Genomic DNA, 17,692 nt, shown 5'->3' with positions numbered 1-17,692 from the left:
GACTGACAAGTTCAGATATGGGATTATTTCTGTATCGAGTTTCTGGTGTGGCATTATCTTGAATTTCACTTTAAAACAAATGTACACAAATGTAAAAACGATTAATCGATTTCTGTTACTGATTAATCGGATTACAAAATTGGTATATTCTGCAGATTTTTTATTTAAGCCTCTTTCATGCAATATTAGAAATAGATAAAAATGTAATTAAACAAATAATTCAAAACTTATTTTAAATAATAAAATAAACATTTTATTAACATAGTAAAAATGTAGCATTCCTTTAGGGAATTTGTAGCTAAAAAATACTTTTAACATGTGAAAAGCTCAGCTCTTTCTGTTCACATTAATACTATATATAGCTGTTGATTATTTTTAAAATTATTGATTAAAAAATAATTCTTGATTATTTTTAAAATTATATAATTATACATAGCATATAAGGTAAAAAAAAAGTTTGTCAATTAATCACCAACTTCAGTTAGCGATTAATTTATTAATAAATAAATACATTTTTAATAATAATCGATTAATCAAATTAATTGACAACTTAATTTGATTAATGTTGATTAGCATTTTTTTTTTTAAATCAATCTTTTTACTTTTATTTTAATGTGAAGATGTGAAAACATCCAACTTTCTCAAAAGCAGACTTGGGTTTATCCATTTATTAGTAGCCGTTTTCAAAGAAAAATAGTTAAATTTTTCTGTTTTTGTAGCAACTAAACTATTGACAATTGATGAATCTTCATGAATAATCCGAATAATCCGATTAATCCTGTCAGCCCTAAACAAACTACTCCTAAAAGTAATTATTTTTATAAAGTTACTCAAGTAAATATAAGTAGTTGCTATTCTCCTCTGGATATATGTAGTAAAACATAAATAATTAGAATTAAATTGACAACTTCACTGATTGTTGTGGTCATACATTTAGTCCGGTCGACTCGTGAACGCGCGCCCCTCGTGCACGAGCAGCCCTGTTTGTTTGTGTTGAGAGATTGGAAATGGCGGAGAGCGGAGAGCAGAGCGATAACTTGGCTTAGCAAACGCAACTGCACCGCTACCGACACGCGCAAACCCGCGAGCGTGATCCACGGAGTCCCCCGCCATTCGCTGCTGCCGACCGGACTCGCGTGGCCCCCACGGACGGCGTGAAAAACGTTTATTTGGAGCGAGATTTAGCAAAAGCTCGGCTAGCTGGCTGAGCTAACCGAGCTAGCAGCCTGGCTAACTTCACGTCGTGTGTGATTTCGACCACGCAGGCTTGTTTGTCAACAAAAGCTGACGTTAAATTGACAGCGAGCCAGCTTACATACAACTTCTGGAAAGTTTCCAGATCAACCCACGCGTGTTTTAACATGGTCCCGACGCTTGACCGCAGTATTATCAACCTAAAGTAGGAGAGGAGAAAAAGAAAAACAGTGAGGCAGCTGAGTGAGTTTCCGACCAAGCAGTAGGTTAAGCTGGTTAGCCAAGTTAGCCGACTGGCTTTGGGTTAAGCTGGGAAACAATCAACGGAACCCGACGGATCTGCGGAACCAAGCCGAACCGGAGCCCGAGCAGGTAGGAGAGACTCCCAATACATGTAAGCGATGCCTGGACGGCTCATGTGCTGCAAGGCCTCGGCTCATTGTTGAGTGTTTTTTTTCCTCTACGTTTTTCTCCCACTCCTGCTGAAAGTATAACCGTGCGTGGCTCCGGAGGGGCGTTTTGCTCCAGAGCAGGCGGCTGTTATGTAACGCGGAGCGGGGGGGAGACGGCCTGAAGGTGTCGCAGCTCTTTTTGGGCTTTCTGTAACCTGAACGCGAACACTGAAAGAACACCTTGACCTCCTGACACATGGCGTCTGAGAGGCTTTTTTAAAATGAGCCACACGAGTAACTCATGTTCACTGGGAAAACACTGAAAAACACGCAAGGATGGTTTTAACTGCGGGTATCTGGTTTCATTATCATTAATTATTGACGTTTGTGTTGGTTTCTGCAGATGTTTTATATAAAAAATACATGAAATAGGTTAGCTTGTTAGCACAATTTAAGTTTAAAGTCTAAACATTTTCATCTGGAAGCACTTTAGGAAGTAAGGATGCAGACTTTGAAAATTTGGGCCGACATTAATGACCATAATTAAGGTTGGACGATATGGCTGGAAAAATGTAAGCGTTTCACATCAGTCTATATAATTATATATATAGACGCGATTTGTTTTTTTGTCTCTGTAAATATCCGAAAAACTGACGAACTTGTGGCGTGACTTTTCCTGTTTTATTCAGTTTTCACTCTACAATGTTGATTTAATTTTATTTTTAAGCTGTTACGAAGCAAAGTGGCAAAACCTTAATCTGCTGCTGTTACTCAACAAGTTGTTGCTAGGCAACCTAGGAATGAGTGAGTTGCTAGGTAACCAAAGAGGGAACGAGTTAGTTGATTCCACCAACCTAGCTTAGCTTGCTATGAGAGGTTGAGCGACTAAAGCCTACATCTCCCAGAATGCTGTGCAGTTCTGGATTGTAATTAATTTAAATGATTGAATATTCTATCAGAGATATTATTTATTGATATTGTTAACGTGAACTGTGATGTATATTGTTCTAGATTTATTGTTCAGCCCTAATAATGACATAATATGGTAAATTAAAATGAGCTCAATAATTTCCAGAGACTTCTTGATCCATTTTATTTGTTTTTTGGTTATGTGTGACTTTTATTTCCGTTTATTGTTTTTGGTTGTTTTGTTTAGGATATTTGAAACATCTACCAGTTCTAGTGTTAAGTGTTCCTAACAAAATTAAGTTTATTTGATTATTTAATTATTGGTATATTTTGAAGAGCTCCAACTAAAACTTGTGAAATGTTGACACAAAATCCAAAAAATGTTTTGATTAATTTCAGGCTTTTTAAAAAAAAAAAAAAAAAAAAAAAAAAAAAGCCTTGAAATATTCAACAATTACCTTTTTGGTGCTCACAATAACTCTGTTAATTTACTTTTATTCAGCCATAAGGTCAAAATTAAAAATCAAATATGATATTTTTATAATTAAAAGCACCAATAGAGGATAAAACAAATTAAGAAGTAAAGAATAAATAAATTCATCTGACATTATTTTTCGTTAAATCCTCAAACTTGTTCCACGTAATACAATCTAGATGGTCTGCAGACTATTTCTATTTTTATGTTTCTATAACAATATTTAGCATTCAATAAATCAAATATTAATGAAAAGTTAATTTATTTCACAAACTAAATTCACATTATGTAGATTAATTCCACACAGACTGTTGATTATTATTCTTGCTTGCAGCTAATAAAAAACAATAAAAACAACATTGAACCAATAATAAGAAAAAACATTTATTGCAGAAATGTCAGCTTAATGAAAAGTATGTAAAATATCTGCTTAAAGGTTTTAAGCTGATGATTATTACTCATAAAACATTTGACTTGATTAAAAATGACTAAAAAAATCTTGGTATGAAAAGCAATGAGAAAAATGAATAAATACTTGTTTTAATTCACAAAACTGCAACTTGCAAGAATTAATATATACACATAACAGCTGTTGATGGAAACTAGTTTGAGTCTAAATTAGTTGAAACTCAACATTCAATTAACCGCTTTGATTGCTGCGTTAAAACTCGACTCTCCCACGTTTTCTGTGGTCTGTGAATGCATCAGTAAATGAACAGCCCTTTCTTGAATCCCCTGTTTTGACCTCATTGTGTGCTGATGCTCTGCGGCCATTTTTAAGTGTTTGATCCAGGGCCTTTAGATTAAACTGAGGTTTTGAGTGGTGGTCAATATCCCAGCTTCCACCCAGGTCTCTGTGAAGGTGGTAATAATTAACGTCACTCTAAACGCTTTCATTCCTAAACATTCAATATATTTAGCTTCAGATATTTGAGCTAACACTAAATGTTCTGAATCGTCTATTTATTTATTATTGAACAAATTTTCTAAATGTTGCACTCAAAAAAGTCATTGTATTGTACTGTAAATGTAAATGCAGTGTCACTGTAAACACTGGGTAAGTTTTAGCCAATTATTTAATTTCTATGCATGTTTTTTGGAACCTAAAAATATGTTTTAGATGGTAACTTCATTAAACTACTTCACTGGCGTTGTTTTAAAACCAAAACTAGGGATGCACGACATGTCTGTATGGGCCGGTGTTGGTCATTTAATGTATCGGCCCAATAAGTAAAACTGGGCCAACAGCAACGTTTAATTATTGGGAAAATATCAGTCAACACAGCAATCCTAATATCGGATAATAATATCAGCCCAAAGTTTCATATCAGTACAAACGTAGCAGATGTCAACTAAAAGCAGCTCTTATTTTCCTTATTTTATAAAATTTGTCTTGTTTTTATTGGAATAAGATAATATATCAGAATCGGCATTGGTCCGATAAGTAAAACCTTGCTGATGTGGTCAATTAACAATGAATTAACTAAGTATTTTAAAAATTAATTGTAATATAGTTTAATAGTTTGTATGTTTGAATTCTTTATTTTTTTTCTGTTTCTATCTTTTATTGTTTCAATTTTGTGGCTCATTGATTTATTGGCTGATGTGTGAAAAGTCAACAATTCAAGACCAAAATCTAATTTAAAATATGTTAAATGTTTGTTTTAATGTTTTTTGTAAATTTAGCAGTTTAAAACTCTGAAACTTTGGGTCAATATCCAATATTATTATGGGATATTGATTTGGATATGTGATAACCAATATTTTTATTAATAATATTTGCACCATAAATGTTATCCTACCCCTTTAATAACATTTAAAAGGTTAGGGAAATACACTTTTAAACGTTGTTTAAAGAAACCATTCATAATTATTTTATTTACAGATCATTCTATCAATTGTAAAGAGGATTAATTGATTAATCGTATAAAAACATAGATATTTTTTTTTATTATGCGATATTGAAAAAAGTTAGTAATCTATTAAGTTGTGATGTCAATTAATCAAATTTTCTGTTTGTGAAGATTTCATTTTTGGAAAATCTAAAAAATGTTTCCACCCGCGCATTTCTTGGATTTCCAGCTTGTTTGACAAGCGTCTCAAATTATTGAAATAAAAGCCAGTTTTTAAAGGTATTTTCTGTAATTTGCAATTTTTAAGGAAAGTGAGGAGAAAATTAAAATTAGAAATCGGATTTGGTGTAAAAAAAAATTGTAAAATTTTATGTTTAGACCACGTGGGCCCTCTGGTCATGTTTAGCCACTTTTAATTAGTAAAACTCCCACCAGATGTTTATAAGCACCGTGTTGCTGTGTGTGTGTGTGTGTGTGTGTGTGTGTGTGTGTGTGTGTGTGTGTGTGTGTGTGTGTGTGTGTGTGTGTGTGTGTGTGTGTGTGTGTGTGTGTGTGTGTGTGTGTGGGGGGAGGAGCTGGTCATGTGGTGTTTGTTTGGTCATGTGACTGTAATCGGAGGATTCCTCCTCCTTGTTTTGGTGTGAGGTGACAGCAGGTGGATCGGCTTGAGCAGCGTTTGTGTCGGAAGCATCCCAGCTGGGCCTCACGGAGCCGAGATGGAGCCCAGATAGCAGGTTACCGAGTTCAGCTTGTTTGGCTCAAAGTTTGTAACAACCGTGAGAGTAAAGCTGCCTGTCAGCTACAAAACAAAGAGTTGTAGAAGCATCAGGCGTGCTCTCTGATTGGCTGAGCTCATCAATCCTGCAGAAAAACGTTCATATTATCTGGAATCAAGCATTTTAGGATTAACTTGACAAGTTTAAAAAGCGAGTTAAGCAGGCAGGCAGGTGGAATAAATCATTTCTTATTACACATGAGGTGTGAAGACAAACTGTTGGTAGTGTGAGCCTTCCTCCTCCTCCTCCTCCTGTCTGAGCGCTGCCTCTGTTTGGAGACTGAGCAGCCATTTTAGCAACCTGCCTGCTGCTGCTTTCTTCTGCAGGAGCTGCTTTAGGTGTTTGTGTGTTTTAAATCCCCGGGATGTCAGCGGACACTCTTCACTTTCATTTAGCTTCTCTGAATAATCCCCAGCCTGCTTGGTGGCTACTTTATTCTGCACACGTTTTGAGGCTTTTTACAAATATATTTCCTCCTGTGCCCTCATTTTAGTCCCAACATTTTTATCTGATCATTTATAAACAAAGTTAATATATAAATAAAGTTCATTTTTTAACTAATAAATTGTTTATTTGCATCTTTTTTTTAATAATGTTTGCTCATTTGAGCATTTGTAATCTGCCATATTTGCTTTATCAACTTTGAAATGATTTAACATCTTGACTTTAAATTAACAGAATAAAACTCTAAAGTCTGAGCGATGAGGACATTTTTCCTGTTTCCCCTTTACTTAATTTGTAAAGCCTCTGAGCTTTTTTACAGTGAATCAGTAATAGAGAGGACTAAACATGTCATAAAACCAGTAAACTGTAATTTTCCTTGACATGCAGAGACAAACATGAGAAACTATCCTCTGCTGCTTGAAATCGGTTAATGTTTCTCCTCTTGTCTTTGCTGCTTCTGCAGATAAATTAGTTATTCTCTCAGAAGATGGTGGACCTAAACTTAATGTGTTTTGATTTTTTTGGTTTTCTTCTCGCTTTATTTTGAAATGGAAAAATCAAAGAATGAACCATACATGAATTATGTACAAAAATAAATGGTGTTGGTTGCATTTCTGCTTCATTAAAGTATGTTTAAATCAAATTTGGTGCCTAAATGCTTATTGATAAAACAGATATGTTTTTTGATATAGAAATAAAAGCTGTGTGTGTTACTGTAAGTGAATGACCTCTGACACACATATTTTACATTCTCTCGTCTGTTTCTGACGTTATTGCCCGACCTTAAACTTTGTCCCTGCTGGTTACCGTATGCAGAACATAATCAGTGGCTCGGCCTTTGCTCTTTATTCCAGAAACATAACAATTTGGGATTTTTTCCCCCGCCTCAGTTAAAATGCACTCAGATAATTTCAATTTAAATAATTTTGCGGGTTATTTGTTTAGCTTTCTGACCGTCATGCTAATCCGGGTGAGTGTTTGTCTTTTTTACTGCAGTGAGCCTCGATGTAGCCAAACTCCGTCAAGTATGCCATTGTTTTCATGTCGTATTAGCTTTGTCGTGTTGATGCATTTTGACGTGCTTCAATTTTCCGCCGCAACACGCAAACTTCCCCATTCACTCAGTGCGTTATAGTTCCACATTGCTTAGTATTTGTTGCTGCGCGTTTGCGCAGTGTGAAGGAAAGAGGAGACCAGCTGCACAGGCAGGGTGAGAAATCGGTTTGTGTGATCGGCAACAAGAGCCAATGATCGCCGATCACCGATCATACACTTTTTCACGAAAATCGGCCCGATTATGATCGGTGACCGATCGATTGGCACACCTCTAGTTTGTAGTTATTATTGTCATGTTTGTGGCTAAATAGCTGAATAAAGGAAGCAGACATGTCACTTCTGTGTTTATTCCCAGTCTGTTTTCACGTGGCACGGCTGAATAAAATGCTTATTTATTTGTTTTTATATTTTTTCATTTATATCTGTTAAATTTTCAAGGATGAATAAAGATAAAGGGTTAATCTCGAGTACGTGAACATAGAATAATCCTGAATAAGGCTGGGCGTTATCAACTTACAATTTCATCGCGACATCTTGTGGCACTAATGTGATAACAATCAAGATTATGATTAAAAAATATATATATTTATTACTTTTTAGGTAACTAAAAACATTCCCATTTGAAATGAGCTTCTTCAGGGTGCCACTTAAAAAATATGATTAATATTTTTAACTGAACTGCAAACGGTAGGTGCGTTTAAAGTTATTTTCTCCTGATGTTTATTGGTAGATGCATTCTGCTGCTGCGCTGTGATTGGCAGTTGGTGGTTACCACGGCAACCGGTAACTGACAGCTCCACCCTCCCCTCACCCCCCTTCTTCTGTTACCACATTATGTATGTTTTTAACTGTTAGCAGAGTTAATGTTGTGCATTTTAGCTGTTTTAATTGTACACATATATAATTTATTGATTTATTTGGGAAGCTTTAATGTTTCATATTCTATTCGGTAAAATCCGTCTCAGTCTGATAAGTAAAACTATGTTTTTGCAGTTCATCAAAAATAATTTAAAAATTACTGCATAGATTTAGTTACATTTAAGGCTTTAATTGCATTAAAAACATGAAATTTAAGGACTGCAATTAATGATTGTTTTGTTGATTGATCTATTGAGTTATGGATGTAACATATTTACAAGCAAGAAGGTTTTATTGTTTTATGTTAAAAGCAAAATGCATATATTTTTGTTTAAGACAGTTTTGTCTTAAGTGCTGCTCTAAGAATGTTATTCTTTTGACAAATTGCCTTTTTTGAAAGCTCACTCCAGTTAACAGTTAATCAATTACTAAATTAGTTGATCATTTCAATAATAATCATCACTATTAATCATTTCATCCCTAGAAAAGATCCAGCATCAGATGCAATGAACTGGAAAATGTAGTTAGAAACTGGAAGGAAAAGTTTGCAGACTAAGGGACATGACTTGATCTTTTGTTGAAATACCATAAAAATGTGTAATAGTTGACAGACTTACTGTCAATGGCATTAAAAAAAACATTTGCGCACTATGCATTGAATGTTGATGGCATTATTAATGTGAACAATTTTATTAAAAGCATTGAATTTGATTAGCAGAAGCCTTATGCTAACAGTTTGTGTTTCTGGAGGCCATGTTGTTTTTGTTAGGTCATGTGACCCAGGCTGCCTTCCTCAGCACCTGCCTGAGTCCTCGGCAAAATCAATCATTGCTGTCATTGATCTATTTATTCACTGGAATGTGCATGACTAGATCTTATGATTATGTTATGAATGGTGGGACTAATTTGTACTGAATGCAGCTAACCGCACGATGCAGTTTGTACTCTTCACACCTCCATAATGTCACATAGACCTTGCACTTACTGCAGGCACTGATAGACGAGGCATAGAAACTGTCACGTTGTTCCAAAACAAACCAGCTGGAGCTCCAGTCCAGTCCAGGTTCAACAAACGGGGTGAAGGACAGACAGATTCATCTGAAATATGAACAAATCACAAGAGTTTTGGTGGAAATTATGTTCAGTCGTCATTCAAAAGAGAAACTTATTTGAAATGTGACTGCTTGGTAAAATCAGCAGCTATGCCCAGGTAATCTCACAATATTAGTCAAAGACCAGCTTCATTTCACCATTTATCTGAATTAAATGCCAAATTTCTTCAGAAAATACTTTGGTCCATCTCTGATTTATAATATTTCAATCACATTTTTGCGCCCGATACAGATTTTTGCTTTTCTTTACGGTCTTACTTGCTAATTTCAGCTTTCTGGACTAAAACTCTTGTAAGATCTTCTATATGAATAGTTTAGTGAACAGGTGTGCCGATCGATCGGAAACCGATCATAAGTGGGCCGATTTCCGTGAAGAAGTGTATGATCGGTGATCGGCGATCACGGTCTCTTGTTGCCGATACCGATCACCTGCATCTCATTTTGCAGGCTGCCTGTGCAGCTGGTCTCCTGTTTCCTTCACACTGCACAAACGCGCAGCAACAAATCCTAAGCGATGTGGAACTATAACGCACTGAGTAAATGGGGAAGTTTGCGTGTTGCGGCGGAAAATTGAAGCGGGTCAAAACACGACGAATCTAATATGGCATAAAAACAATGCCATACTTGATGGAGTGTGGCTGCATCGAGGCTCACTGCAGTAAAAAAGACATACGGAGGATCAGATAGCAGGTAAAGCAGCGCACAGCTACAAACACTCACCCGGATTAGCATGACGGTCAGAAAGCTAAACAAATAACCCGCAAAATTATTTAAGTCTTGGAGCTGCGATGTAAGACGCTGGTTCTGCTCTCGCTGTTGAACCGCTGCTACGCTACAGGTAGTAATATTTCACAGACGGAGCGCCGCTTCTGCTCCACCTGGTAGTGACTCTCACACCGAACCTCTGCTTAAAGCTGCAGCATCTAACCTAAAAAAAATACATTTTACATATGTATTAAAACTTTCGCTGTCCTAACAGATAATCTCTAAAAAAAATAATCAATCTCCTCCCTGCTCTGCATAATTACTCCGCTCAGTCAGAAACAGCCAATCAGAACTAGCAGTAATCAGCTAGCCGCCATGCTATCAGGAAGTTTTCATTCAGTAACTCTGGATTGTTTATTGTAATGGATCCTGTATTTGCCTTTGAATGTTAAGTTCTATACTTGAATTTTTTTGGCAATGTTGAGGTTTTATTTTGGCTCTTTGCATTATTTAGACTCTTCAGAGCCTCCATATGTTTTCAGTCTGTTAAAGATAGTATTACCGATAGCAGTACAATTTGCAACCGGTAGTGTTTATGATATATATATATATATATATATATTATGTATCGGTGATCGGCCCTCATGGGTGATCGGTATCGGCAGGAGAAAACCTGATCGGCACATCTCTAGTTTAGTGTAGCAAACACTACCTGCAGTAGAGGAAAAGAGTTTTCATGATAGTAGCTTTGAACCCAACAGAAAGAATCTTTCAGTATTTGGTCATTAGTCAACTAATTATTGCATCACTATGTAAAATAACACTTAGCTAGCTAACTGTATTATGCCTTGTTTCCACATAGCGGTGCAGTTTGGTTCTACTTCGTCTGTTTCCATAGTAAAAGTGGCCTATAAAACAGGATTAGCCTGGAACTGCTCTAGCCATGCTCAGGATATTTTTGATGTTAGCACCTCCTACTGGTGTGGCATTGGTACTGTAGAGTTTCTGATTGGAAATACCAAAAGTTGGTGCAGTTCAGTTTGCTATTTAGCCCGTTTCAGTTGAAGCGGCCCATAAGATGGACCAGTACCACACCATTCTTCCTTTACTTGATGATCCATAGGACAATGACACGATAGAGTGAAGCTCCTGGCGTCACTCAACACAAACGTTTCTAAAGTATCACTACAAAATCAGTGATTTTGATTGTTAAATATTGAACTGTAGAACTTGGAAGGAATGTTGGAAGGGCTTCTTTAATGAGTTTTTTCACACTGATGGTGTTTTCTCTATTGCCCCCTCCATGTCAGAGGCCGGCTGGCTTCTCCCTGCACCTGGGATGGTGCCATGTGACCTTACGGCGGCGGAGCCCTAACCTCACCACCGGCGCTCCATCACCTCGACTTTTAAGCCGTTCGCCCTCCAGTGGCCTCACCTGCAGAGTCCCCTCCACCTCTTTTATCTGTGGAGAGAGCCCAGAAGAAGGCCACCACATGACTCATACACTGGAGCCCTGGACCAAGTAGGTGCATCAGGTTGATCTGTCCAAAATGTCTAACATGTCTTTAGACTGCAGTTGATAATCTACCTCGGCGACCTGCAACTCCAGGCCTTAAGGGCTGGTTTCAACTTCTACTCTTCCAAATCAAACTGTAAATCAACTGTATGTATATCTTGTAGGGTTGTAGCGATACAATAATCTCACAATGCAATACACGATATTCTGCCCACGATACAATATATATTGCGATATTCAGCAAACGATACAATTCAATACACTTTTGCGACTTTCTGAAAGATTTTAGAGGGACAGAGTGATTTTGGCGACATTTTGTGACTGTTATAGACTTGGATTGAATTAATTTAACTGAAAACTGATTAAAAGCACCAACTACACAATACCTGACTCTGGTTGGACACAGACTTAAAGTCGACAGCTGGACAAAATGAATCAAAGAAGTGGTGAGAAAACATGTTTCTTTTAATTGAAACAGTACAAACTGTAGCTTACATGCATTTGTAAAGTAAATAAAGTGCATCAAGTACCTGCTCTGAATAGTTTGATACCTTTTTAACACTGAAGTAATCACTCTACGCCTGGTGACCTAATCACTCTCCTGGCGAAGCAAGCAGTGAGTGAACAAGGTGACAGTTGGATGTTACAATACTTGCAGATTAATATCAATTTTTTCCTAGGAAAGAAAATATCGATATATATCGCAAAATCGATATTATTAAACAGCCCTACTTTCTGTAGGGTAAGATTCAAAGCTATGCCACTTCTTTTGACATTTGAAGTTTAGTCACAGAGTTTTTGGTTTTTTAAGCCCAGAAAACACAATTGTTTGATTCAAATATTTTTAAAATTAAAATGTTAAATTTTACAATTATTTTTAGTTTTATTTGTAGGCCTGAACAATAAATTGTCCCAAAAATTATTGCGAAAACAATGTTGTAATGTTTAAACCTCTTTCAACTGATTTTACAATAATAATGACGCATTAATGCAAATAGAAACTGTCAAAGTTAAAAAAAAAAACAACTTTAATTTCTAGAGAACATTTAACTGGAAACATTTCAAGCATAAAAATAAACTGGAACAATAATAATTTAAATAAATGATGAAGTCCCTGTAACCAAAATTACATCTCAAAAATATTAATCATTCAGCTCAGACTGGAAAATCAGCCAAAAGTGAAAATTCAAAATATTTTTATTGGATTTTGCAATGCTATGTTCTAATAAAGCATAGAAAATAAAATAACCCCCAACAATGCCATTTTGGCAGTTGGGGCTTTTGTAAAAAATAAAATAAAATTGATTCCATATTGGATGTCAGATGTTTGCAGCATTTTTCAAAGTATTTAGTTTTCAACTAAATTAAATGGGGGGCATTTCTTGTAACAATTATTGTCCAAATGAAAATGATCTTGCTCATTTTCATTGGTAATCTGATTAATTGATTTATTGCATATCTTGACAGGCCAAAAAACAAAGAAAGCTGTATTTGTTGAAGTTAAGTAGTTAGTTGTTTTCGTAGATGTTCCCTCTGCTTAACTTCTGCTTCTGTTCGTGACGTTTTCAGATCAAACAGCTGCAGCTGATCCAGATGCTGCTGCTCGTGTTCTGACTAAAACCAGGAAGATAGAGCACATAACACCAGTTTTAAAGTCCCTACACTGGCTCCCTGTAGCTCAGAGAATAGACTTTAAAATACTGATGTTAGTTTATAAATCACTGAACGGTTTAGCACCACAATACCTTAAAGATCTGTTATTGCTGTACCAACCGTCTAGACCCCTCAGATCTTCTGGTTCTGTTCTGCATCCCCAGAACCAGAACCAAACGAGGAGAAGCAGCATTCAGTTTCTATGCACCACAGATTTGGAACAAACTTCCAGAAAACTGTAAAACAGCTGAAACACTGGGTGCCTTTAAATCTCAACTTAAAACCCACCTGTTTAGAGTTGCTTATGGCTAAATTAGGGTTAGAGTGGGTTTTGATGTCTTCCATGTTTATATGTCTTTAATTTCTTTTTATTTCTTTTCTACGTTTTAATGATGTAAAGCCCCCCGGAAAACGTCCCAGTTAAACGACGTTTAACTAAAGTTCTACGGGGTTTAGAGTCCCAGTTGATGGAGTTTCAACTAAAAACCTAGAGGTTGGAGTCCTTGTCAAACTGTATTTGACTAAAGTCCCTGAGGGTTAGAATCCCAGTTAAACGACATTTAACTGAAGTCCTAAAAGGGGTTTTAATGTTTTTATCTTCTTTTTTTAATCTCTTTCTCTTTCTCACCGTTTATTTAATGTCACATGCTGATTTTATTTTTAATTATGTAAAGCACTTTGAAATGCCTTGCTGCTGAAATGTGCTATACAAATAAAATTTGATTGATTGATTGATCACAGTTGTTGATGGGAAAATATTAACCTGGTCAGATATTCATGTAAAAAAATCACCATAATTCTGACAAGGATGTAACTAGTGTAGAAGTGGGAGTTCCAGCTGCTGTAATTGAGTTTTCTGTGTGTTTGTAATGGTGGTGCTTGTCAGTAAGCAGTTGTTGCACAAATAAAGGAGCCTCTGTGGGTCTCTAACTTCAGACCGCGTGTCCTATACACGGCGGACTTTGGCTGTGTGTTGTGGTGTCTGTGGAGCTGTGTGCGGTCCAAGGTTATTTCTTACTGCCGGTAAACATCCTGGTTCTGGTGTACACAGATGGTGGGGAACAATGGACTGGAACTGGACAGAGCATTCAGTAGGAAAAACAAGAGGAACACGGCAGCGTTTTTCTCCGTTTATGCGTTTGGATGCAAATCTTCAATATGACGTCACATCTAGGTTTAATTTTCTGATCCGTCAGTAAGATGAACATTTTCTCAATATTTTACTTCCTCTGACTTAATTTTAAAACACCGAATTGGTGAAAAGTGACTGTAATGAATTCTTCCCACTGTAAGCACGACCTCACCAAAGAGGGTTATTGTTGGCTAAGTGGTGCTGTGTTCACTGATCAGAAAGAGATTACATTCTGGAGCTTCTGATAATTAGATCGTTTTTATGGTGTTGGAAAAGGCAAATCTTTAAGAAAACACATTCTTCTAAAAATCATCATGATCTCTGATGATGATGATGATGATGAAAAGGTGGTGGTGATCTACAGTAGACCTCCAGGAGCAAGTTTCCCAATTATTTGTGAAAAATTCACCTAATCGCAGATTTTTTTAATGGAGCATATCTGAAACATTTGAAAGAAAATGCAGCTTGGAAAACTGAAACACCTGGGTGCAGTGGACTAAGCATTCACACCTGCTTAGTCCAGTTTAATTAAACTCTAGTTCGTTTAGCAAGGTGTGAACGCGCAATCAAAGAAAAAGCAAACTTTAGTCTATTTAAAAATTGTAATTTTGGTTTCGTTGAAGTGAAGTCTGGTGCGGATTGAATGATTATGTGAACTCCAAGTTGACCGGAGCAGGAAGTGAGCTGCACCGCAGGGCATTCTGGGTAAATGCAACCAAAACCAACATGCTAGGCTAGAACTAGCGGGAGAAATAGTTCTATAGTCTTTCGCCAACAACAAAAGAGAAATCCTACATCGACTCCATTTTTGTTTTCCTTTTGTGAAGAAGGAAGTTGTGCTCAGTGTCTAGTTTTTGTCTAGTTTTCTTCAGTTGTTCTTGGTGCAGCGCCCCCACAGGTGTGGAAGGGAACAGCTGCTATTTTGGTCCCCAATCGGATCAACTATCTGGTCTGAAAAAAGCCTTTGCTTCTGCAGTAGAGCTACAGTCCTGATAAAAAACCCGATAAGAAACCTTTAAATGAGCGAATAATTTACACGTTTAATAGCAAAACTGAGCTCAGAGGGAGTTGAATGACTTCTGGTTTGTTCTGGTGCACTTAAGTAAATTACTTTTTTAGTTAATAGAAGATTCATAATCAGTTTACAAACTTCGCCTATTACAAGTTATAAAATCCACCTGATTGAGCAGTTGGTTGCGCTCTGCTTCATGTGAAAGCCACGTGCGGACATTTTCAGCAGCAAACCTGCACAAAACGAGCTGCTGCTGCTGCTGATGATTTCACCTGGTCCACATGACGATCAGCTCGTCAGAGCGTGATGAATAAAGGAGCCGGAGGTCTGACTGAGGCTGTTTACTCTCTGCTTTATGTCCTGACATTCAGGAGGGGCCGGCCTTAGCAACAGTGACTGAGCAGCTTCTCAGAGGCTGAACCATCTCCCCGCAGCAGAGAGGGGTGCACACGTTTCGCACTAAAACAATCTGGGGATCTCTCTTTACCTCAAGCTGAATATACATGTTTGCAGCTTGAATTTGATCAGTTATTGAATTTTTAATCAAAAATCTTTAGTTTTACTTGTGTAACTATCCCACACCTCTGCTGCTTTCATCTGTTTTCATGTTTTCATGATTTTTTTTTTTTTTTTTGAGAAAGTTCACAAATGAGGAAGTGAATGAACTATTCAGAGTCTGCCAGGTTGTTTTTTTTAAAAAAAGACGCATCACCGAATCATATTTCCCTCTCAGTCACAACATGATGCTCCAAATTAGGATGATATTTAACCGCGGCATTCCTTCCCTCATTTACCTCCTTCTCCTCCCACGATTCCTCTGATAATCCTCCATCTCTCGCTGCCCACTCTCCACCTGGTGGTCTCTCCCTCGCTCCCCTTGCAATCCATACATTTGCTCGCTTTTGGTTGGCTTTCTGTGCGATGGCAGCCTGCAGGATGGGAGGACGACGGAGGGAGAAACCCAAAGGAGGAGACAGTTGGTGTTTGTAATGGGGCGGCTGTGGATTTTACGTCTCAGAAGGCTGACTCTGCTTTCGCTGCTGCTGTTTGTTCTTCATCTTTGCTGACTGAAGGCTCAGTCCTCCTCTTCCTCCTCCTCCGTACGTCACTTACAGAGAGGAGGGCGGGAGAGGTCAGAAGCTGCAGGAGGCTGACCTCTTCTACAGGTGTGTGTTTGTGCTGCAAAGGTTTGTGCATTTTCTGCAAAGCGTGACATGTGGGCTGTGCTCGGCCTGCAGCTGCAGCGGCCGACGGTCACTCCAGTCACATGTTACTGGGTTTAAAAGTTGTTGAGGGCGTTTTGAATGTTAACCTTATTGATCAGAGAAGGGAATGCGTTTTTGTTTTGGACATGAGGAGCATTTCTCGGATGGAGTCTTTTAATTTTAATGTATTAATGTTGTCTTGATTTACGCGCAATAAGCCTAAAGAGTGAAAATGCATCAGCTTGGGTAATTAAAATGATAGTTATTGGAAAATAAATAATTAGTTGCACGATAAAGTAAAAACGATCTCTGATTAATAGTATTTTTTATTTACAGACGCTTCATAATCTATTTGGATATTTGTGGTTTTCATTTTATTTTTATTATATTTAATATATCTTCTGGTTTCAATTCTTCACAAAGTTAATTTTTTTTGGTGGGAGAGCGAATTTCTTATTAACGTATTTATTGAAAAATGGTCTCAGAACAAAAATATTGTTTATTCCAATAATTTCTGGGTCAGTTTTCCGACTAGCAAAATTTGTCATTGTGACAGGCCTATGCACCAATCCGATATTAATATCTGTATCGATCCTGATATTGAATAAAATCTAGATAACGGCGGATCTATTCAGTCTAGCTCTATTCAGTTCCTTTTTAAATGAGAAAATAAAGTTTATTGCCTGAAATGCAACACTAGATTCCTTTACAGATCATTTGCAGCAAAAGATGCTTCTAACATCAATCCTTTTTGTTTGACTTATTGATACGATGTGGATCTATTGATTATTTGTATTAACTGATTCAAAAAAGTGATTGATTAGACTTTTTTTAAACATAATTTGAACCTGGTGAAGCTAAAGGAGTTCTGGGTAGAACAGATTTTTCTTCTCTTACATGCAAAATGTTAATATTTTTTGCAGTTTTTTGCATATTTATTGCTCTGAGTGTTGTTCTTTTAGCAGATTTCCTTTTTTCAGTGCTAAATTAGATGCTTATTTCATCAATCGATTAATCACAATTAATCTGATTGAATCCCATGACATCTAAAATAGTTAAATTCACATCCAGTCACACAGAATATGATTCTAATGTCGGTGAAGTAAAATAGTTTGATTATATAAAGCCATACGGTGAAAGGTGACCCCACTTGACTCTTATTTTCTAATTTAAATAAAAAGCAGCTGTGATTCCCAGTCTCCTGGTGTTTGTGTTATCTGCTGAGTCGAAGCGGAGCTCTGGTTTTAGAGGATGCCTCCTTTTTCTCCTGAGGGGGAGTGAGGGTGATCTGAGGTAAAAATGTAAACGAGGCTCGTCGGGGAGAATTATTGTCCTGAGAGCAGCTTGACCTCACAGCCATACTTTATACTTCTGTAACAATCCTGGTGAGTTTTATCCTG

General features: G+C 37.0%; 1 protein-coding gene across 3 annotated transcripts in view; it reads left to right on the top strand.

The window, feature by feature from the left end:
- Positions 1–973: 973 nt before the first annotated feature.
- The window catches only part of ncoa1 (nuclear receptor coactivator 1), a 49,522-nt gene continuing 32,803 nt past the window's right edge, over positions 974–17,692 (top strand). For 2 of the 3 annotated variants that reach the window (XM_081602226.1, XM_081602224.1), the window contains exons 1-2: positions 974–1,566; positions 11,085–11,296. The gene's annotated coding sequence lies outside the window, so the exon portion shown is untranslated. Of the gene's footprint in view, positions 1,567–11,084; positions 11,297–16,174; positions 16,254–17,692 lie in introns of those variants that run through there. The other variant, XM_081602225.1, reaches the window with a different exon arrangement.

Source organism: Poecilia reticulata, chromosome 21 (genome assembly GCF_904066995.2).
Source record: "Poecilia reticulata chromosome 21, P_reticulata-male-v2, whole genome shotgun sequence".
NCBI lineage: Eukaryota > Metazoa > Chordata > Actinopteri > Cyprinodontiformes > Poeciliidae > Poecilia > Poecilia reticulata.
Note: the sequence above shows the minus strand (reverse complement) of the source record. Positions and strands in the feature narration are given on the sequence as shown.